Source organism: Lissotriton helveticus, chromosome 5_1 (genome assembly GCF_964261635.1).
Source record: "Lissotriton helveticus chromosome 5_1, aLisHel1.1, whole genome shotgun sequence".
In the NCBI taxonomy this organism is placed as follows: Eukaryota; Metazoa; Chordata; class Amphibia; order Caudata; family Salamandridae; genus Lissotriton; species Lissotriton helveticus.
Genome location: NC_136065.1, coordinates 702,912,291 through 702,937,433, shown reverse-complemented (window position 1 = coordinate 702,937,433; position 25,143 = coordinate 702,912,291).

Genomic DNA, 25,143 nt, shown 5'->3' with positions numbered 1-25,143 from the left:
CGAGCTATGCTGCAAAAATGGCCCTGTAACAAAACGGCCACCAGGCGCCCAAAACTGGCCCCCACCCATGCAGCCCACCGGGGGATTGCCCGGTTCCCGCTAAGGCCAGTCCGGCCCTGGTCACCACTTCTGGGACCGCTCTCTGTTCGCCTCTTCTTGGACCTCTTCTCAGGCCTCCTCTTCACCAACCTCTTCTCTGTGTCTCTCTTTGGTGCGCTTCCGACTGCACCCTTTGTTTGCTATTTGGACTCTCCTCTGCCTGCCTGCCTGTGGACATTGGGGTGAGAGCCAGCGCCAGGGACTGCATCTCCAACGCTCCCCCGCTACGTTGCATCCTCGTTTCCCACACCGGAAGCACTTCTCCGGCTGCGCGTGATGCTCCTCTGCCTGCCTGTGGACATTGGGGTGAGAGCCAGAGCCTGCATCTCCCAGGCTCCCCCGCTATGCTGCATCCTCGTTTCCAGCACCGGAGGTGCATAAATTAACTTTGGAGCTGCCTGCCAGCCTACCTTCCTGCCTGCCTGTGGACTTTGGGGTGAGAGCCAGCACCAGGGACTGCATCTCCCAGGCTCCCCCGCTACGCTGCATCCTTGTTTCCCACGCTGGAGGCACATAAATTAACTTCAGTGCTCCAGCGAAGCCCAGGCCAAGGCAGGCCCATCTGCGCCCGAAGGAGTCTGGGCTGGGCTACCCCCTTAACATCGTCACCTCCATTAGCTATATTGGGTAAGCACAAACATCCATGTAGTCAGGACCAGGGGAGCGCGAGAGTGAAGATGCCTAGGAACTCTGCCTCCTATATATCTTACCTGATCTCCACGGTGGAGGCCCTTAATAAGAAAATCCATAATGCAGAGGTTGAGTTGGGTTTAAGTCCTTACCTGCCTGGGAGCACAAATGTATCAGATAGCCCCCCGCCCCCCAAAATCCTGTTCCCATTGAGCTGAGAGCGCAGATAATTGAGCAGGGAACAGGGGAAGGACAAACTTCACTCTGTGATAGATCAGCAATGGGCTCCGATGGTGTGGCAAATAAGGAGGCTCCTAGAGGGGATGCATCCCGGCAGAAGGTCCCTCCGGCAAAACAAAGGAAGAAGGGGAAAAAAGGGCAAGCAAACCTGGTCATTTATCTGCGGATATGACCTATAATCAGGTTGGAGATGTGGACTCACATGTTCAGACAGAAAGTGATGGTGGACATTTTTAATTCACGGTTGGAGCCCATTCTCTCGAACATTGCTGAAGACATTGCTATGCTATTTACCTCTGTATAGGGGATTAAGGTAAAATTGGAATGCCTTGAGATCCAGTTAGGGGGCCTAAAAATGTATTTGATACTTCTAATTGAAACCACGGTTACCGGGCACAAATGTAGTCCATAGGTGATAGCAGGGTGGAGGGCTTTTTAAATCTGAATTAAAATGTACCAAAGAATAGCTCTGAACCTAACTCTGTAACTAATTTAGATGCACCCATAGGGAGTCAGGCAGGAGTCAATACTCGTTGCAACACTAAGTCATCCAGAGGTCTTTTGTCAGATGATAAGGCTCTGGTTCAGAGCAGGTGCCAAGGTATCAATGGGGCTATAAACAGGATTAACAGCAGGAGACTCCATCTACCCCCAGAAGCCACTCCCCTAGTTGCCATACTTACAGGGGTTCCCACACTGAGAGAGCATAGCCTGGAATCTACTATGGAGCTGTTACACAAAACCAAACATTGGTGTGAACAACACTCCAATACTAGGCTCAATGTTTCCTCACACATTATTATGGCTAGACGAGTGGGTGGTTCGTCCCCAAACCTAAACAGATTGATGGATGGTAACTGCATTGTCGTGAATTTTGACAGTGCAGATATTGCGGGGCAGTTATTTAGGGCTGGCCCCAAGGAGGGTCAGGGGGGCATTATGGCTTTGCCACTTGGTTTCGTATACCCAGCCTCCAAGGAGGTACAGTCACTGGGCTGAACTTCGCAGGGGTTTTGGCAATACTTGGATAGCCGAAAATATCCCACTCCCCATTTAAATACTAGGGAGGAGACTTTTCCTGTTACGTCTCATCGGAGTTTAGCAAGCGACCCGAAGGTGCCAATTGGGTTCCCTGAGAGGATTGCTGAAGAAAATAGTTTAATCTGTCAAAATAGATTCCTCCCCCTATCTCCGTTAGATGAAAATGATTCACTGGTACCGTCTGGCTGTCATAAGAGTAATATCTGTGAGCACATTAAAGGACAAGGCGTTAGATGTAGGTAATTCTCATTTACCGACTCTAGAATACCGAATTTTACTGATTCGGTATTCTAGATTCGGTAAATGAGATGTAGTTAAAAATTCAGTATTTTTTACCGAATCTGTAGGATTCGTTAATTACCGAATCGGTAATTACCGATTCGGTAATTACCGATTCGGTAATTGTCATTTATTCCTATGGGCCTTGAGGCCCATAGGATTCTTTTTTTTTTTTTTTTTTCATTGAGCAAAATTCAAACAAAAAGATTCAATAATACAAATTCATTAAATGTACAAAAGATAATACAGTCACAGTAGGACATTAAAAAACAGAAAGGAAAAAGTGACAAACATATTCCTAGATGTAAAGTCTAGAAAAAAAGTAACAAAAGATACAATAAAGAAGAAGAGAATATAACTAAATATATTGTATGTTGGTTAAGTTAAACAAAAATAAATCAATCAAGTCGGAGGCTGAGAAACAGGAGGCCTCACATTAGTATACCAACTAGAGATTGGAGCCCAGATCTGTGCTCCAAAAAGCCTAGCTTTTTTGCCTCTAGTACCATAAATTGAGATCTCCTGTTTATAAGTGGCCAGAAATCGACTAAGCCACATCTGAAATGTAGGTGGCTCAAGGTCCTTCCAACGGGTAGCAAGAAAAATACGGAAAATAGCGGTGCCTAAAAAGATGGTTCTTTGTTCCTCAATACTATGACCGAGGGATTCATCATGGCCCATCAAATAGAGGGTTTCTGAGTCTCGTACGTTCCGCTCAAATATCTGAGTCCAAAATCCCATAATCATTGCCTTTAATAAGTCCAACTTGGGGCATTCGGGGACCATATGAATTAAATTCGCTTGAGGTTGTCTACATCTTGGGCAGTTGTCATCAGCCCGTAAACCCCAAGAGAACAATTTTGCAGGTGTATAATACAGGTTGTATATGACTCTTTAGTATTGGGCTTTAAGATTAGAGGCAATGAACAGTTTTGATGAAAGGGCCAGAGAAAGGTCGATATCGATATTTGGATTACCTAACCTTGCAACCCAAGCTTGCTCAACCCGCTCTAAGTCATCCGGAGTTTTTTCAATTAGCATCTGATATATGTTACCAATGCTAGTTGAGCGTTTCCCAATGATTGAAAAAAAATAGATACTGTCTAATTTGAATCTGGGGATAAAGTTGCGAATACATTCAAGCACCTGAAAATATTTGAGAAGATCAGTAGCTGGAATAGTATACTTCTGTTGCAGCCACTCAAATGAGGGAGAGGTTTCTTGGCCATAAAAATCCGCAACTGTGTTGATGCCTAGGATTTCCCACTTCCGAGAAGTACTATCATTAAGGCAGGCAGAGAGAATCGAACTACGCCATAACGGGGTGTATTTTGTAAATTTTGGAATAGCTAGTTGTTTAGATACAAATTTCCAAACATTCCATGCATCTTTAACTTAATTTTTTTATAGTATGATGGTTCGATCTGCCTTAAAAATAGCCTTTGGCATTTGGCCCCAATACTCAGCTCATAAATGGAAGGGATATAAGATGCAATAGTAAATGTGGTGGCTGCTTTACAATTTAGCAGAGGACCCATATGTTGAATAAGTGTTGCCCATAGGTATAGAGTTAGGCTAGGAATAGCTAACCCCCCCCTGTCTTGTGGTAAAGTCAAAAGTGGTAGGGCTCTTCTAATCTTTCCAAAGCTCCAGATGAATTTAGACATGGAGGAGTCAAGGATCTTAATAAAGCTACCTCCAGCCAATAGCGGAATTGCTCTGAACAAGTAAAGTATCTTTGGGAAGACAGTCATTTTTAGGTAATTGGCCCTTCCGATTATAGAAAGATGTAGATTATCCACTCTCCTAAGATCATCTTTTATTTTATTAATCAAGGGAGTATAATTAAGATGGTTGATTTCATTCACATCAGAGGACATGCAAACCCCTAAATAAGTAGCCTGTTTCACTTTATAGGGACTCTCAAATATAGTGTTTTTTGTGCATAGGACCATTGTTTTGTCCCTGTTAAGGGAATAGCCAGAGAAGGAACCGAAGGTCTGGGTGGCTAACTCAATTTCCTGGATTGCATCAGCAGGGTTAGTAGTTAAAACAGCCACATCATCAGCGTACGCCAACATTTTTGTTGAAAAAAGACCCACCTTAACAGGTTGAATATTGGGTGAAGAAAGCAACTTTAAAATTAGGGGATTGATATAAAGGGAAAATAATATCGGGGAGCAGGGGCACCCCTGCCTCGTGCCTCTTTGTATCTCAATAAACTCCGACTCAGAACCACAGATGGAGAGTTTAGCCTTTGGATCAACATATAAGGCCTTTATGGCTTTGATGAACTTGTGCCCAAAGTGATTAAGTTCGAGGATGTTCCACAAGAATTGCCAAGAAACACGGTCAAATGCCTTCTCGGCATCGAGAAGGATCAGCGACATCTCACCTCCCGTGGCACCCATGATATCAAATAGGGTAATGACTCTCCGGGTATGATCCGTGGTACCCATCCCGGGAATAAAGCCATGCTGCCACGGGGAGACAAGACGTTCGACCACCCTACTCAGCCGATTAGCTAGGACCTTGGTGTATAGTTTTGAGTCGGAGTTTATAAGAGATATGGGCCGGTATGAGGATGGAAGCTGTGGTGGCTTGCCTTTTTTGGGAAAGATCGCTATATTGGTGTGTTTCCAGGACTCAGGCGGTATTGCATGATACTGAACCCCCAAAAACAGATCCAGTAAATATGGAAGTATTTGTTTACCCAGAACCTTATAAAGGTCCAAAGGGATTTTATCAGGACCTGCAGCTTTACCGTTTGCGAGATCAGAAAGTGCAAGCTCCAGCTCCGTGATTGAGATTTCTCTTTCAAGATCTTCTTTAACTGATTCCTCAATCAAGAGGTTGGGGTCTAGAGCTGTGATCCAAGTGTTAAGGAAAGTTTTTATATCTCTACCGGAATATACATCTTCACTTTGGTATAGCTTCTGGTAATACTTCCGGAAAGCCCCTACAATATCCTGTGAGGAGGTGTATTGCTGGCCTTCATACTCAATCAACTTTATCTTAGTATGAGATTGTTTTTGGCGTGTTCGGAGGGCTAAATGCCTGCCTACATTTTCTCCGGATTCATATATGCTGCTTTTATTTGCTTGATATGTTTCAGCAGCTTTCCGGATTAAGGAGCTATTAATTTCAGTCTTTAATACTAACATTTTTTGAAGAGTGTCAGAGGAAGAGTCTCCTTGTTGGATCTGGGTAGCATGATAAGCCTTGAGATTAGATAATTCCAGTTTAAGCTTCAGGTTGATGTTATCCTCTATCTTTTTACACTTGGACACAAACGATATAGTTTCGCCCCTTAAAGCTGCTTTGAAGCAGTCCCAAACAATCAATCTGGGTGCACTAAATTGATTGCAGTCGAAGAACGCCTGAGCCCAAGAGGTTATATGAGTTACATATTCAGAATTAACAAGGAGCTTTCTATCAAAGGACCATTGGTGGTTAGGTCTTACAAAACTGGACAAATCAAAAATAAGGGTAAGTGCGTTGTGATCAGAAATCGTTTTTGGAGACTTAATTATATCCAACAAATCCGAGTCCGCTAAAGTTTATTGTTAGTGGTACTGGTCGTGGAATGTTTCACCATCACCACAGACTCTCACAGAGTCTAAATGCCTCGGTGGTTGGTGTGCGGGGGGAGGGGGGTGGTGGGTAGGGGGAGGGTAAAATGTATAAAAATGAGCAAGTTCACTCAAATAAGACAATGTCAAGCATTTCTATGTATGTTGGATCAAATGATGGTAATAAGGAGGAATCAGTTTATAAATTCGTGGCTTGATATCTGCTGTCACATGCTTTATTTTGTTTTGAACGCCAGGTTTGGGACCTATCATCCTAGATGGGGAGAGTAAAACTTTGCAGCTGGAATATCGCAGGCCTTAACAATAGAAATAAAAGGGCACAATTATTTCAATTACTACGACAAGATCCTGTGGATATTCTATGCTTACAGGAGACCCATATTACAGAATGCGATAAAGAATTCCTAAAGATCCCGGGGTACAATGTGATTGCAGCCACTTCTCAAACATCTAAAATACGGGGGTCGCTATTTTAGTAAAACCTGCAATCGGCGATCCTAGACGCAGACTAGCCGATAAACATGGCAGATGGGCTATAGCTCAACTAAAACCTGGTCTTACTATCTGCACAATATATGGATCAAATCTGGATGATCCCCTAGTATTTAGCGATTTAGAAATAGAATTGGCTTCTTGGCCGGGCCCCCTTATAGTTTGTGGGGATTTTAATATTGCTTTAGGAACCTTTATAGATAACCAACTACCTCTGAATTATAAAGGACGTAAGCCTAAGGTTTATAAGGCCCTACGACAATTAATGGACAGCCACAATCTACTTGATGTATGGGATTTGAGAAAAAAAAACGATTCCGGATTTACATATTTCTCATACCCGCACAACAAGTATGTCAGAATTGAGGCCCATAGGATTCAATGTCAATTACCGAATCGGTAATTACCGATTCGGTAAAAATACCGAATTTGCAAGGGGGACAGGGTGTCTCTTTGACACCCTGTTGCACCCCTGATTTTGGCTTGTGTGCCATGTGACACACATACATGCCCTTAGGGCAAGTATGTCTGCCACATGGCACAGGTGTACATGCACAGATGTGCATGTACACTGGAATTCGTTATTTACCATGCAATAGTATTACATGGTAAATAACGAATCGGTAATGGCCTGTGGCACTGTTTGAAGTGCCACCTACATCTGTATTTACCGAATCGGTAAATATACCGAATCTGTAAATTAAAGGCCACCTACATGTCAAATCCCAAATACCGGTCGGTAACGGCCGAAATCGGCCGTTGCCGACCGGTATTTGGCGACCTACATCTGGCCCAAGATGAGATTAATATTCCTAACTGCAACATTATTTGTTGGAATATCACGTGTCTGAGAAGCAAAAAAGAGGATCTAAGGTGGCTGAATTTGTTAAAAGACCACAATATAGTTGGGTTACAGGAGACCTGGGATATGGACAACAATTTTTGGGTGGACGGGTACAAATCATACAGCGTCCCTGCGCAACCATCCCTGTCAGGCAGAGCAAGAGGAGGTCTCTTAACCGCATGCGCGCTAGCGGTTTTCCCGCTGCGCGCTGCGATTTTAAAAAACCTGCGTTACATGACGAGCTCAGCTCGTCATCAGCGTAGGGCACGTTACGCTCATGACGAGCTCAGCTCGTCATGAGCGCCAAAGGGGTTAATGCTATTTTCACTTAAATTGTCCAGGGCTCACTGGATGGTGGACGTGGGTTCTCACAATTGTCTGGCAATTAAATGTACTGCTTACAACTCGACTAAAATGTTGTTTGTCAACTTTTATAGTTCAGGTGAAAGTAGCTTTTTAAATGAACATTTACTTAAACTGAAATGTTTTTTTAGAGGAGTATCGATCAAAGCAAACCACATATCATTCAATCATAATTATGGGCGATTTTAATTTCCATGTATGTGATTTGTACTGTCAGGGAAAGGATTTTTAGGGCAGGTTAATTCCCCATTGCCACATTTTGAGGCTACACAGCATGGGTAAGCATGGGCGTAAAATCCGCTCCGATCGCGGATTTTTCGGATTTTCGGCAAATTCGCAATCCGCGAACTCTCGCGAATTTGTCGAAAATCCGTGAATCCGCTCGCGGCGGATTTTTTGCTTGGTTGCGGCGCGCGGCGTGGTGCACGGCGTTCACTTTCCGTCATTTAGCGTTTGCCGAGTTGTTTTTCTTTGCGAGTGACGCGCCATTTTGGATCTTGCTGCGTGATCCCGCGGGAGTTTGGCGCCCGCGAATACGTAATCGCGGCTTGCCACCTTGCACAGCACACCTCGCGAGAGTTCGCAATTGCTAACACGTAGTTGCGGCGGAAAGGAACAATCTCGCACTCGCGAAATAGAGCTTTTGCAATTCTGCACAATAAAATCACCAGCAAACAGGATAAACCTTCAGAAAATTATGATTTTTATCAGAATCACTCCTCAGATTGACATTTGCATGGCGTTTTTTTTTGCAAGGAGTCCATTTTTGGGGGGGGGGAGGAAGGAAGTGCCCCACAGTCTCCAACTTCCTGTTCCTGTCCAGCAGGCTCCTCCCAGTGCTTTGTCCATCTCCTGGTCACTTTCATTTGGATCTGGAGCTGGAAGGATTACTTTTTGTGGGTGCTGCTGGATATTTGGATTTGAGGCCTTTTTGACTGTCTTTGGATCACTTTTGGATTAGAAATCAACTTTCACAAGTAAGTTTGTTTGGGGCATTACAGTTGCTGCAAGTAAAATTTTGGAACTTTTTCAGAACATTAAATAAATTATATTGTGGGTAGCCACAGTATCCAGTAGGACCAGGGTTGGTTAGGGGTGCATGATACAACTGTTTTGTTGAATTTAAACACCATTGAGGCCATGGATGGGCTGGGATTGTGCTGATTTTTGTCGTTTTTTTGGGCCTGCTGGTGGGGCCCTTTGCCCAGGGGTGGTGAGTGTTGCATGGGCCTAGTCTTTCTGTGGGGTGTCTTCTTGAATTTAAACATAATTGAGGCCATGGATGGGCTGGGATTGTGCTTATTTTATTGTTTTTTGTCGTTTTTTGGGGGCTGCTGGTGTGGCCTTTTGCCCAGGGGTGGTGGTGCATGGACTGAGTGTGCCTGTGGTGTGGTCTCACTCTCTTTAATGTAAACATCATGGATGGCATTGGATTGTGGTGATTTCTGGCTGTTTTTCTGTTTTTTGGGGGTGTACTGTTGATGTGGACTGGCCATGTGGGTGGTGGTGGTGGCCATCTTGAGTGCTGGCTGGTCCAGGCAACATGTGCTTGGGGTGTAAGGGGCCATTTTGAGGAGAGGCAGTGTCTGAGGCCTGCACTTATTTTGCCTACTTTTCATCCTTTATGCCCAGGGGTAGTGAGTGTTGCATGGGCCTAGTGTTTCTGAGGGGTGTCTTCTGGAATTTAAACACCATTGAGGCCATGGATGGGCTGGGATTGTGCTGATTTGATTGTTTTTTGTCGTTTTTTTGGGCCTGCTGGTGGGGCCCTTTGCCCAGGGGTGGTGAGTGTTGCATGGGCCTAGTCTTTCTGTGGGGTGTCTTCTTGAATTTAAACATAATTGAGGCCATGGATGGGCTGGGATTGTGCTTATTTTATTGTTTTTTGTCGTTTTTTGGGGGCTGCTGGTGTGGCCTTTTGCCCAGGGGTGGTGGTGCATGGACTGAGTGTGCCTGTGGTGTGGTCTCACTCTCTTTAATGTAAACATCATGGATGGCATTGGATTGTGGTGATTTCTGGCTGTTTTTCTGTTTTTTGGGGGTGTACTGTTGATGTGGACTGGCCATGTGGGTGGTGGTGGTGGCCATCTTGAGTGCTGGCTGGTACAGGCAACATGTGCTTGGGGTGTAAGGGGCCATTTTGAGGAGAGGCAGTGTCTGAGGCCTGCACTTATTTTGCCTACTTTTCATCCATTATGCCCAGGGGTAGTGAGTGTTGCATGGGCCTAGTGTTTCTGAGGGGTGTCTTCTTGAATGTAAACATAATTGAGGCCATGGATGGGCTGGGATTGTGCTTATTTTATTGTTTTTTGTTGTTTTTTGGGGGCTGCTGGTGTGGCCTTTTGCCCAGGGGTGGTGGTGCATGGACTGAGTGTGCCTGTGGTGTGGTCTGGTCTCACTCTCTTTAATGTAAACATCATGGATGGCATTGGATTGTGGTGATTTCTGGCTGTTTTTCTGTTTTTTGGGGGTGTACTGTTGATATGGACTGGCCATGTGGGTGGTGGTGGTGGCCATCTTGAGTGCTGGCTGGTACAGGCAACATGTGCTTGGGGTGTAAGGGGCCATTTTGAGGAGAGGCAGTGTCTGAGGCCTGCACTTATTTTGCCTACTTTTCATCCATTATGCCCAGGGGTAGTGAGTGTTGCATGGGCCTAGTGTTTCTGAGGGGTGTCTTCTTGAATGTAAACATAATTGAGGCCATGGATGGGCTGGGATTGTGCTTATTTTATTGTTTTTTGTCGTTTTTTGGGGGCTGCTGGTGTGGCCTTTTGCCCAGGGGTGGTGGTGCATGGACTGAGTGTGCCTGTGGTGTGGTCTGGTCTCACTCTCTTTAATGTAAACATCATGGATGGCATTGGATTGTGGTGATTTCTGGCTGTTTTTCTGTTTTTTGGGGGTGTACTGTTGATGTGGACTGGCCATGTGGGTGGTGGTGGTGGCCATCTTGAGTGCTGGCTGGTACAGGCAACATGTGCTTGGGGTGTAAGGGGCCATTTTGAAGAGAGGCAGTGTCTGAGGCATGCACTTATTTTGCCTACTTTTCATCCATTATGCCCAGGGGTAGTGAGTGTTGCATACTTGCATGTCCCTAGTCTTTCTGTGGGGTGTCTTCAATGTAAACATCATGGATGGCATGGGATTGTGCTCATTTTTCTGTGTTTTGTCCATTTTTTGGGGTGTATAACTGAACTGATGTTCCTCTGTCTTCCATTGCTTTTAGGTGCACAAGAAGACTCAAGAGAACCACCAGTGCCAGGAAGAAGTCCTGCAGCGGTGTGTGTGTGCAGCATAACGTCACGCGACGTCACGTCTGGACACAGAACCCTCTGCAACTCGTGCAACTGCTGCCTGCTGACCTGCTCTGAAGAAGATGGCCCCAAAAAAAGTAACCCGTAGCTCCTCTAGCAAGAAAGGTGCCAGTAAGGAGCAGAAGAAGCAAGTTACCAAGGACACTGGTGTGCCGCCCGCCCCTTTTTTTGGGAGTAAAAAAAAAAGTATGCCTGCAGCGGGATCTGCTGGGGACCAAGCTGGCAGCAGCACCCCCGCTCCATTGGGCTCAGTGCCACCACCACCACTCCAACTTAAGTCCAAGCCCTTGAGTGCTGCAGAGGCAGCCAGTATAGTTCTTCAATCACCATCGACCAGTGATGTTGGCTCATCGCAAGAAAGCAGCAGCAATGTCCCTCAATCAACACAGGTTGTTGTAGCTCATCTGACGAGTGTTGAACAACCACAGCCGCAACAACAATCACATGTGCAAGTACAAGCCCAAGTACATGTGGAAGGAGAGGCAGCGCAAGGAGATGCGCAAGCAGAGGTGCATGGAGGGTCACAAGTGGCCACAATAGTTGTTCCTCCCGAAGTAGGGGCACATCAGGAAATCGACAATCAAGGCGAGGTATCATTTGAGGAAGCCACTCCTCCTGATGATCCTTCATTGTCTTCCACACCCCTAGCAAGGAAGAGATCAAGGGTGGTGTCTACATCTTCTTCAAGCACACCTCCTTCTGATGATACGGATCAAACTTGGGAACCAGCACCACAGCCGTCTGAGAGTGAGGCACACCATGATCCGACAAAGGTAGTTAAGCGTAAAAGGAAGCTCGTCCAAAGTCTCAGAGTTATGGAGTGTGATGAGGCTCAACAAGAAGTGGCGGATACTGCTGCTGATGAAGACTCTGCCAACGACGACCCAGTCATCATAAAGGTCACTGCAGCCCCAGCGGGCATGCAGCAAACAGACATTTTGACCCTAGCCCGAAGAGCTGCTGAGCGTGATGATGATGATGATGTTGTCGATGAGGAGGCAGTGGAAACACCACAATCATTGGAGTTAAGTAGTACACCAACTCGTCCCGCTTCCATATTTCTTTCTGGCAAGAAGAGACCTCCGTCAACCTCGACCTTAATTAGTGGCGGTGAAAGTGCAAAACGTACAAAAGTTGGGCAATCCAGATCCTCCACTTCATCTGGCATTAGCTTCATGACCACCACCACCAGTATCGCCGGCGCCGCCTCCTCCATGTCCCACAGACACTTCAAGTCCCCAGTTTGGGACTTCTTTACTGTTTGTCCAAAAAATCCAAAGTTTGCCATTTGTACCATTTGTAAGCAAGCAGTTAGTCGTGGTAAGCCAGGTACCAACTATGGTACCGGAGGCCAGAGAGGTCATCTTAGGAGACAGCACACTGTCAAATGGTTTGCGCACCTAGATGCGATCAAGAAAGGCCGAATTCAAGGAAACGTTGATGTTTCATCTGATGATGACGAGGAGGAAGAAGACGTGTCAAACACTTCCCTTACACCCAGTACCCCTGTCAGCAGCACACCCAATGTGAGGCACACTAAGAGTGTTGGAGCGACTGAGACACCAACGCACAAAAGTTCACCAGCGAGCAAAATTGGGTCAACAAAGTCATTATCAGCCCGTAAATGCTTGGTCCAGGGCAACATTAGAACAATGCTTACTTCAGACGTGCCATATGAACGCAACCACCCACTGACGCGTCTGTATAACACTAAGCTGGCTAAAATGCTAGCTGTGGACCTTCTCCCTTTTTCTTTTGTAGAAGCGGTAGGTTTTCTAGAATTAGTGGCAACGCTCTGTCCTAAATGGAAGGTTCCTAGCCGGTTCTATTTTGCCAGAGTTGCGGTTCCAGCACTACATGAAGATGTGCTGGAGGCGATTGGGGCAGCTTTGCAGAAGAGTGCTGTTCACACAATACATCTGACAACAGACATGTGGACCAGTGGCGCAGGCGCTGATTACATGTGCATCACTGCACACTGGGTCTCTTTTTCAGGTGTTAAAGCAAAGCTAAACGCAGGTGTTGACCCGGACCAAGTTTTTAAAGCTGCTCGGAAACATGCAACACTAGCCATGTTTGGCTTGGAGAAAAGTCACACAGCAGAAAACCTTTTGGAAGAGTTTAACAAAAAGGTCTTGAAAATGCTATCCCCCCAAAAACGCATGATTGGTTATGTTTCCACGGATAATGGCGCCAATGTAGTTAAGGCCATGTTTCAGGGTGACTATTTTAGAGTGCCGTGTTTGGCGCACTGTATCAACCTGGTAGTTCAAAAATTTTTGAGTGATAAACACAGTCCAGCGTTCGAGGTAATGGCCACCTGCCGCAAAATGTGCAACCATTTCAGCCATTCTTTTAAGGCCCGGAAGCATCTGAGGAGACTGCTACTTGAACGTCAAATGCCAGTGAAAGCACTCATCCAGGAGGTGGCAACACGTTGGAACTCAACCTTCTACATGCTTGAGCGTCTGTATGAGCAGTATACGGTACTCGATCACTATTTCTTCACAGAGGGTACATCTCAGAAGGAGGACATGCGGTTGGGTGCGGCGCAATGGGACATAGTTAAAAGCCTGACAGACATGCTTCGTCCTTTTGAGTTCTTCACGCGTGCAGTCAGCCAGGAGGACTGTAATTTGGGAAAAGCTATCCCATTGTTGTGCATGCTGGAGCACCAACTGATGGCGGTGTCTTCTGAGTTTGAAAAAGATGAAAAAAAAAAGACCATTTTATTTTGTCTGAGAAATTATTAGAGCGCCTACGTGGTGATGAACGTCTTAAAAACATCAAGTCAGAACAGCATTACATTTGTGCTACTATTCTGGATCCACGCTACAAAAAGGCACTGGCAGGCGAAGCATTCTTTCCTTTTGCTGATGCAGATGTTCAAAAGTACAAAAATTGGTTAGCCTTGTCAGCCAAGAGGTTTGAAAAAGAACGGCAGGTTATTGAAGGAGAAGACAGTACATCAGCATCAGCATCAGCAGGCCATCCCCAGTCACAAGAATCCACTTCTGCACCTGTGGCTGGGGCACAAGTGACCTCTCAGCCGTTAAAGGCAACTGGATCATCTGCACCACACACAACAGTATCAGTGGCTGTTGTAGAGGATTGGCTAAGTTTGCTTGGGTATGGTTCTCGAAAAAATGTCAAAGGCACAGCAAAAAGTAAGCAAAGTGGAGGAACCATTGATGACCTTGAGTCGATGGTGCAGGACTATATGAATGACTCAACAGAGGTCTTTCTTAATGATGAGCCATTGCAGTATTGGCATGGCAAAAAACAATTGTGGCCACAGCTCTCCAACCTGGCTATAAACTATTTGTCTTGCCCACTCGCAAGTGTGTCTTCTGAACGTGTTTTCAGTGCTGCTGGTGGCATTGTAACTCCCAAACGGAGCCGCCTCTCGGCCAAAAATGTGGAGCGGCTGACAATGATCAAGATGAATCAGCACCTCATACCACTAGATTACAAAGTACGAGAAAGCACGCCGCATGAAGACGAGGAGGACGGCAACGTAGATGAGGGGATTTGTTCTCTGTTCGGTGGCACTGACCTCATCCTGCCTGAATTCGCAGAGTATGATGACGAAATCTTCTTCTTATTCCCTGACACCGAGCCCTGAAAATGAGACAATGAATCAAGAACTTTGTTTTTCGTCCTTATTCACTTTTATTCCTGTTTGTCTCTCTTTCTTTGGTTTGCACAGTTAATTTAATTCAAACTTTAATCACCTAATCCCAAAAACAAGACCATCAGCAGAACTGTCTTCACTTGTTTGCTTATTGATTTGAAGGTGCCGCAGTCTACATTCCTCAGGTTCACAAGTTCTGAAGAACATGCTCCTCTATCCTCCTCCTCCAGACTGCGATTTCCCTCAAAGCAGAGTGCTGGATTACGCCCAATGAAGAAAGACTCAGCACTTGTGGGGGTGTTGTACTTCTTTGCGGGTGAGTTGACGGATTTGGGCCCATTGCTGTGAAGCTCTAATAATGGACAAAAGTGTTTTGGACCAAATATGAGGTGGAAATTTCTTGCCGTTTTTGCTGACTTGCTTGCCTTTGGGGTGCTCTTTGGCGGGGTTCCGGGTGTTTGTGGGTGATTTTTGGTGTCTGGGAGCACTGCTGCGACAGTCTAATCTTGATTGCATTTGCTTTTCAGGAAATCCGTGGTGGAAAACAGGAGTTATGATGATTGATGATGATGACCTAGCTGCACAGCGCCGCGATTGGACCGAAGGCCGAGAGATATTGTAAGTATGAGATTTAGCTTTTTCGCTGTTTGGGGGTGTTGTCGGGTGTTTTTTTCCGGGTGGGTTGGCGGGTCTTGCCTGGGGCATTCCTGGGAAGGTCTAATACCGGATAGAAGTGTTTTGGACAAAATCCTTAAGGAACAGCCTTTTTTTTGCTATTTCTTCTGTCATCTTGCTCAATGTAGCGTTTTGGGGGGCTTCCTGCTGTTCGTGGGTGGGTTGCGGCCGGGGTCTCTGTCGAAGCACTGCTGCGACAATCTAATCTTGATTGCATTTGCTTTTCAGGAAATCCGTGGTGGAAAACAGGAGTTATGATGATTGATGATGATGACCTAGCTGCACAGCGCCGCGATTGGACCGAAGGCCGAGAGATATTGTAAGTATGAGATTTAGCTTTTTCGCTGTTTGGGGGTGTTGTTGGGTGGTTTTTTCCGGGTGGGTTGGCGGGTCTTGCCTGGGGCATTCCTGGGAAGGTCTAATACCGGATAGAAGTGTTTTGGACAAAATCCTTAAGGAACAGCCTTTTTTTTGCTATTTCTTCTGTCATCTTGCTCAATGTAGCGTTTTGGGGGGCTTCCTGCTGTTCGTGGGTGGGTTGCGGCCGGGGTCTCTGTCGAAGCACTGCTGCGACAATCTAATCTTGATTGCATTTGCTTTTCAGGAAATCCGTGGTGGAAAACAGGAGTTATGATGATTGATGATGATGATGACCTAGCTGCACAGCGCCGCGTTTGGACCGAAGGCCGAGAGATATTGTAAGTATGAGATTTAGCTTTTTCGCTGTTTGGGGGTGTTGTCGGGTGGTTTTTTCCGGGTGGGTTGGCGGGTCTTGCCTGGGGCATTCCTGGGAAGGTCTAATACCGGATAGAAGTGTTTTGGACAAAATCCATAAGGAAACACCAGTTTTGGCACTTTTTGTAAGTTAGGGTTCGTTAGGGTTAGCCCTAGCAGCAGGATTGCATGTGTTTCGGGGGGTTCTATTGCAACGCAGTTCTGGTGTTGTAGAGCACTGTTGGAGCGATGCTGGCTATGGATACTTTTGCTTGCTTGCAAGTGGTTTGAATACAATGCACGGTCTGTATTTGGGCCTACTGTTACTTTCAAAGTACGTTTTGTAACCATTTTTCTGCTAGGCATCGTTTTTGGAGATCTGATTGGGGTTCTTCTACATTTTTGCGACTGGCTTTAGTAAGGGTCTTGGTGGGAGCATTGCTGGGAAGGTCAAATTTTGTTCTAAAACACAGTTTACAGTACACCTACCTTGAGGGGAAAGATCCGCTATAATATTTTGGCCATACTTATTTATCCTTAAAAAGGTGACTCGGACAGAGCACGCAATTTCAAAAATATTGTACTGTCTATTAGGGAAATCAAAGTGTCACTTTTTGAACCACACAGCGTACATACCTTTTATTTATTTATCAGTGGTATTGTAATAGCACTTCCTGTTTTCCGTTCAATAATTACAGGCCGGGTTTCAGTCAACATCCGCCAGGCAGGCAGTGGACAGGGTGTCTTCTGTCAGTGGTCACCAACATTGATGGACGAAGCGTCAGCTGGAATGGAGGAGTGCCGCCAATAAGAGGAATTGTTTGCTGCATGCAACTTACTTACCAAATTCAACAGGACAACTCCAACAACATACGCAATACAGATACAGTATCCATTGTTTTATTCTATGAGAGTGACTGCATGTGCTTAGCTTTAGTTTGTAACCAAAGATTGTCTTTATCTTCAATTATTGTTTGTCCATGCTCTGCTTTTTTTTTCTTCTCTCAACAAAACCTACCCAAAAAGAAACCCCCATTCCCATCCATTTTACAAACCCTAACCCTCTTCCCCCGGGCTGTGTTGTTTTGCTTGATGTCTGACTAAAATGACATCAATAATTCCACACACTTGCTGGGGAGGATAAGGTCATAGCAACAGGCTGGTGAAGGAATACGAGGATATCTTCTAGACTTACTCAGCTTCAGTACTATATCTTCTAGTAGTAGTAGCCAATGTCAAATAAATTCAACGCAAGTACTAGTTACTTATACTTGCAAGCAAATACTTTACCATTTGTTAGGCTACATTATGGCACTGTTCTAGTGTACTGTCACCTGCTATATTCTCGATCGTACCGTAATCGTTGTAATGCTACAGTAAGGACAAACAAGGTTTCGTTTTCTTTTTTTCCATAGGCATGCAACTGCCACTGTGTCACACCACTAGTACCACCGCAATGAGGAAATGTCACCCGCCCAGGATTGACAACGTTAATCCCCATTTCACGTGGAGCCAGCCCTGGGCCTAGCCCTAATTTCTAACACTAATTACAGGTAAGATAAGCGTTTGGTGGGAGGTAGTATAATGGAGTATTATTTCGGAGTAGACAAGAGATTGACGGTTGTACTACTAAAGTCCTACGACTGTTCAGGAAAACAAAGTTACTGTTACACCCCCGTCCCCCACCCACCAGACTGAAAAGCAGTAAAAAACAGGTATGGTCAGATAAAGTTTAAAAATGTATATTTATGTAGCCCTAACAAAATAATCTCCCTCAAGACCCACCCTAACCCCAACGATTGTCTTTGAAACGTCCCAAAACGATCCCAACTCCCAAATCCCACCCCCCAAAAGTCTATAAAAAAAGGGCAAGGGACACTCCACTACTGGAGGGTGCTGGTGCATTTTGCCGCATGGGCATCATACTCCTTGCGGAGGGTGGCAAGCTCGGAGCGGAGGCCCTTCACCAAGTTCTTATACTTCTGGACCTCCTGCTCCAGGTTGGACATTCGGACTCGTAGGTGGCGTTGGCGTTCCTTGCAGCTCCTGTGGGGGGCAGCTGGTTTTTCTGTTGCTTGGCGGTGGCGGTTGGCTTTGTTAGCCCAGCTCGGTCCCGCTGGAGCACTGCGGGACCTGGAGGAGGATGCAGCGGTCCCAGCCGAGGATGTTGTTGTTGCACCGCTCGACTGCGTGTCCTCCTCCTCCTCCAGGGCCACCAGCCGCCGATATTCGGCGACAGTGGCCTCCAGCCTCCGTTGCCGGCCCATTCTAGCCTGCTCCCTCCGTGTTGTTGATTTGGAAGGAGCAACTATATGAAGAAAGAAAGACATAGTCTGTAACCAATGCTCCTTAGCATTAATAACACAAAGTGATTGAGCCGAAAGTTGGGTCACAGTACAAGTAGCAAATTGAAAGCACAGTACATAACTATTGAGGATAGTATCTATGTAACCTCCCACTCCTGCATCCTTGCTCTAACATTAGTGGTACTTTAATGAACAAATTCTACGACCACTATGGACTTCCATTACAGTCGACTATGACAGTACACCAGTCTTATTCTTCTTCTTCTCTCTTGTTTAGGAAAATTGGTACGTTATCTTAGGCAAGCCGGCAGAATGACATGGACAGCACAGTGAACTTGCACCCGAGAAAAAAAGTTGCACACCATGATGAGTGAGACAGACTTGCGTTACTGTACCGGTCCAGTACATGCAGGTGGTGAAGCTATTACTTTTCTATTACGGGTGGCACTGAGAATACTCTGTTACAAGGGCTACTGCTTAATTAATTTACCTTTCACCCTACAGTGCAAATGAGTACTAGAAAAGGACAATGAAGAAGCTAACTAATTTGATTATCTATCACTTCACATGGGACGTATTTGATGACATATGGGATGACTTTAGGTGCTTTGCTTAATATTGAGTGAACAGTGATACACCCACACATGAATGACGTACTACAAGCAAACTAAAGTTATTAAGAGAGGTACGGAGTGTCCACCGTAATAACCAGATATATGCTGTGATTGCAGACGCAATACAAAGTACTGCTACTATTCATGGTAGTATTGGACACATTTACAATTCCTTTTCCTTTCCTTCCCTGCACTGGAACGGACGTGCGGGTGCGGTGGTACATGCTCTTCAAGGTAACACTTAGTACATCTGGCGACCATCTACTCTCTCTAGATACACATGTGCTATCTAAGAGTCAGAGAATACCATGCTCCAGGCATCCATTCAGTCAAAGTATACGCACACATACAGTTTCTGTTTCACCCACCCAGGCTGCTGTCCTTCCACCCATCCTTGCTTCATCATTGACCCAGCCATGCACCATACCATATTCTTTCCTTCCAAGCCACCTCGGGGGCCAAGCAAACACATATCGTTCTTCTTTGCCAGCCATCATACAATTTCGTGTCCCACTTACTTACACCCTTCTTTCGCTTTTCGTTCATCCCATCCATCACGTTCGTCTAAGAACTTATTGGGATTCTTCTCACCAAAAACTTCACAGCTAAGTCGAAGTACATTTCGAGGAGGCTACTACCTGGTTTATTTGTAATACACCCGTGCAGAAAGCACACTATGCAGTCTTCAATCTCAATAAGTAAGGAATATATAGCTTACCTGTTTCCGCCACCACCGTTTGAACCCCCACAGGACCGTCCGCCGGCTCTTGCACCGCCTCCTCCCCAGAGTCCTCCGAGTCCTCGCCCAACACAGCCACCTCCGCGCTGGCCCCGTCACCAGATGTTACACCTACAAAGTACATTTAAGAATGTTAGAATACACCACTCACTACTATATAATATTTGGTCTAGGAGAAATGTTAAAAAAACTCAATACAATGTAATAATTTGTGACTGTCTACTCCAAAGTAAAAATGTCCCTTTTTCCAGGGAAGGCTGTTGTCTTGCTGCACTTTTATGCACAACTGATGAATGCTTGCTTTTTATTTTTAACACGCACCACTTTTTCTCCTAACAGACAGAAGCTTGACTCCTAAGAACACGACCAGGATCAAGTTCAAACCAGGTGAGAGCTCGGCTCGACCACAAGAAATGTGTCCAATTAATCGTCAGCACTAACCACTTTTCCGTTTTCAGTTAAATAGTTTTATGACAAAGTAGATTTTAATAAATGTGTTTACTTTTAATAAAGCTTTTAAACTTAAATAGACTCTGTGGTTTTTGGTCCTCCAGACTAGAGTGGATGAGCTAAAGGTTTTGGAATTTTTGCAAGCATGAGTGCCTCTGACACTTCTTGACTGTGCTGTGACTCCGTACTCTCTTGTCCTGCGTACGATAATCTAGAGATCATTGGGGATCAATAATCGGTGACTACAGAGCTGAATGACTCTGCCACACTATCTAGTCAGTAAGGAGACAGTGCATAGAGCTATTGCTGAATAGAATGGGAGTCCAATGGAATTGCCAAATGTCCAATCTTAGTTAGCTACACAGACAGACTAATAAGAATAATCTAGTAATACCACAGGGAGTCATATTAGAGCCAGGATAAGAATTTATATCCAGTGTACAAGAAGATCAAAGACGATTTAGAAAAAATCGAATGAGGAACGCTAGGAAAAAATAGGTACTCTTTATTACAATTAAAACTTACTGGGGCCAGCAAAGGAGCCCTCGCCTGCCCGATCCTGGCCTGCATCCTGAGCACCCTCCTCCTCCTGTGTCCTCTTGCCCTTGGGGGGAGCTGATGTACAACATGAAAGAAAGAAAGACCACAAAACATGGATGAGATTTGTCAACCAAATCAACCATTTCAAAAGAACAATAACAACATTTTTTGGAGAAATAGCAAATAGATAGACAACTATTCCACGGGATCTATCTCATGTGGTATACTACGTTATTCGTATTGCCTGATTTGCGGAACGTTGACTTAGAAAGTTCCTATGTAACTCAATAAACAGACTACTAAAGAGGTTTGCCTAGGCCTGGCACTGCAGGCAGCAGTCCGCAGCACGCGAAGTGACAGACAAAGTCCATCCTGCTTGCAGATCAGTGAATACTCAAACTATCAATCCACCCACCACCACCACTATTTCTTCTTATAGCCATGTGTCTAAAGGAAGGAGTGGACTTCAGTCTGTTGGGGCTGATTTAGAAGTCCCTTGCGGCTCATTTTCCTCCATTGTTGCGTGACTTTTGTGACGCTGCGGCAGAACAAAAGACTCGCCATGGTGTTGGTGCGGCGTATATATTAAAAAAAAAGAAATTATGGGCGATGCATCACGTTGTAAAGCCCTGCGCCATCAGGGGGCGTTCCGGCGCAAGGGAGGGCGTACCTGCGCAGGGACGAATCCTAAAAGTGGCTGAGGGAAATCTACAAGATGTCAATCAGTCACTTTTAAGACAATGATGCATGAGTCAAACCCTGCGCGCTTGAAGCCGACGTACGGCTTGATGCAGCATTGGGGAGATAGGGTACCCCAGAGCATTGCTGAAGCTGCGCCATCGTTGGCACGCAACTCCAGCAATGCGCCGCCTTTACGGCACAGATGCGTAAGGCTTCTGTGACGTTTTGGGCCAATGGGTGGTGATGGTGGCATGGCACACAATTACTGCCGCATCCCTGCTACTTTGCAGGGATGCGCCGTTAATTGAAAATATGACCCTTAGTGTCTAGCATTACGCAGTTCTTATCTTTACACTACACTCATACATAATTTCTCAGGCCAATGAAATGAACACAATGTACAAAACAAATAAGCATAGTAGCAAGCAAGGCTACTGAGAAGGAGAGCAGTGCACCTGAAATGCATAGAAGATTTTGAAATATAATTTACCTACAATGTAATCGGCAGCATTATTGCTCTTGGTAAAGAACAAAGATTTGCAAATAACAGAGCCGGATAAAACAGAGTAGTGATGAATAGCTACTACTACTCACCAAGCCCGGGGACCTCTACGCCGAGCGCGTCCAGCAAGTCCCGTTCCCGGTCCATGACATCGGTCCAGCGGTGGGTGGCCTGGTTATATGTGCGCCGGACCCCAGAGAGCTGAAACATGGCCCGGCACACCTTCTCCCACCGCTTCCGGCGCTCCCGGATGCCATAGCCAGTCACGATCTTGCCGCCTCCCAGGATCGTCTTGGGGAGGCGGCGCTGGACGTGGAAGATGAGTGCCGCCACTTCCTCCGCGCTGAAGATCTCCCGCGGCACCACTTGCTCCCCCCTCAAACGCCCGCACGGGAGCCGGGCACGGGGTGCGGGACCCTTCCCCTTCTCAGGGTGCTTCCCGGCTCCCTTTACCATGGTCTGGGCAGAAATAAACTTAAATGATAAAGAAGAAATAGAATAGTGAAGAAGAAAAGAAAAGAGTTTAAAAAAGTAGTTTAAAAGTAACTAAAAGTAGCAGAAAACACAAAAATATACAGCTAGAAAAATAGAGGGATAGATAATAAGTAAAATAGATTAAATAAACTTCAAACAAGCAAAGGATGGCAGAGATTCAGAGAGGATATAGAAAGCATGCCCAGAACCATAGCAATGAATGAGAAACAAGATGGCCGCGCCCGTTCACAACCGCGTGGGTAACTTCGCGCGAGATTTTCCTCGCGAGCACGCGCGAAATTGTACTAGCGAGCAGCACAGTTTGCGAGATTACACATAGCGGCCGGAAACGGAATTACGTCACGCAAACAAGATGGCCGCGCCCGTGTACGACCGCTAGGGTAACTTGGCAAACGTATAGCTACAAGCGCCTCGCGAACACGCGCAAAAGCCCGCGAACATACACGTCGCAAAAAAAAAAAAGTGTATTCGCAAGCATTCGCGGCTCCCGAAATCGATCTTGCACGGATTCGCGCCCCAAAAAACGCGCGAAATTACAGAAAAAACGGTTTTTGCTAAACTGAAAGCAATGAGCAGGTGCAAAAGTTCAAACTTAACATTTGTAACATTCACTGTAGTGCTTCCTGAGGGGCCCCTCCAGAGTTTACAACTATTCTATGACCCTGCTATGACCCAAACAGCAGGCTCATAGAATAGCTACAAGTAGACCATAAAGGTCCTGTGAAAAAAAATTTCACTGCAACAGAAAGCAAATTACAGATAAGGAAGGAAGCAGGTGCCAGCCAGACTGGAACTTTCTAAATAACTGACACATTAATCAACCCCCAATTAATTCATGGCAGTTGAAGTAGGGGAGGTGTGCTTGCTTTTTTCACCCCCCATAAACTACAGTGATAAACAAACCTAATGGGTGGCAGTGAGGATGTACCAGAGGGTGGCATGGGTGTCCCAGAGGGTGGCAGTGGTGAAGCAGAGGGTGCTGTGAACCTGTGATGATAAACCAGACGTAGAAACAACATAGTCGCGGCCGTTGCGTGCCGAAAAGTAAGTTTGCAATTGCGAAATTGTCCCAAAATCGTCGCGAACGCGCGCCAACACAAAAAATGGGAAAATCCGCAAATCCGCTAGAGTTCGCGTATCTTCGCGGATTGCGAATCCGTAAATCCGCAATTTCGCGTACGCGAGATCCGCTAGATCCGCCCATGCTTAAGCATGGGGAATGTTTGGAGGAGCTTTTGGCTGATGTAGATCTCTTTGAACCAAGCTTTATCGACACAAAGGAGAGGATTCCTACTTTTAAAGCACGAGTGTGGGACACTATCATAGATTCTATATTTATTTCCCCTACCCTGCTACCTCAAGTAACCTCCTGTAATGCCAAGTGGGCTCACTTTAGTGACCATAACCCAGTTATCCTTGTGTTGGACAGAGACTGTGGCCTAAAGGGGAAATCAGAAAAGTTAGGGGGTGAAACCTGTCTGAAAACATCTGATCAGGGACGTAGACTAAAATGAGCCAAAGTACTCCCAGACCTCTTTTTGCAGGACCTCTGTGTGAAGGCTGAGGACAAGCTAGCAACTGGTCTTGATAACTCTAATCAGGGGCTGGGGTGCTTTCAGCCTTCGAAACCAGTTGTGCGCAGGTAGCATCAGACCTCACCTTAGCAACAAGATCTAGGCATACTATAGGAGAGAGATGGTTTGACAGTAACTGCTCTGAAGCCCACTGAAAATTGATTCCGGAATTGAAAAGGGCCCCACAAGACCAAGACTATATAGCTAGGTTAAGAAAGGAGTACAAGCTCGCCCTATTCACACGGAAAAAGGAAATTAAAGAAGAAGCTTGGAATGCCTTATTATCAGTAGAGGTTATAAAAGATAGCTCTAGATTCTGAGCCACTGTTAACAAACCTTTTTTTAATGGGATAGGGAATGCCCTCGTCGAATGTAATATTAAAGCAGCTCAATGGCTCTCTCATTTTGAAGCCATATATGAGGCCACTGACAGCTTGGGAGTATTAGCTAGTTGTGAACTTAGGAGGGCTTCTCCCAAAATAGTTTCTAACAAAGGTGAAGTGGAATTGGCAATTACGCAAATGACTAGTAATAAGGCCCTGGTGATGTTCCGGCAGACTTATATAAACAAAACCCATCCTTTTGGGCCAAAATCCTGACTAATGTTTCTAATGTGTCAAGTTTTCAGGGTTTCCCGTCATCATGGGCATCTTCTACCATTATTCAGTTATTTTAAAAGGGTCAGAGATGGGACCCACGCTGCTATAGGCCGATATCACTAATAGACTCTGAAGTTAAAGTTTCAGGGAGAGTAATTTTAACTAAGCTAATGGATTGGCTGGATGAGAATGAGGTTTTAACTAATCTTCAATATGGTTTTAGAAGTGGTAGGGGTACTTTGGATCAGTGTCTAAATCTATATTTATTAGCAGGTAAATATACTACAGATAAACCGGGGACACTACAGCTGACATTTATGTATCTTTCGTAGGCTTTTGACTTGGTAAATAGATCCAAGCTTTGGCTTATCCTGCTAGACATGGGCATTGATCCAAGTTTAGTCCACTTCCTGGTTGGCCTACAGAGGGATCTCATCGCAAGGGTGAGGGTCAACCAAAACAGAAAATGCACAAGGCACTTTAAATGTGGTAGAGGCGTTCCCCAAGGTTGTATTTTAGCACCACTACTTTTTACCTTATATATTAATAATTTAGGCAAGTTTTTAGATTCAGCTAGTTTGAACATACCATGAGTAGGGGACAGGCCTATTCCTGTGCTTCTATAAACAGACGACAACGTCTTATTGGCCCGCACAGTTGTAGGGCTCCAGAGGCTTTTAGATTCCTTTAGGGCCTACAAGAAATCTGTGGATACAGTGGTTAATATA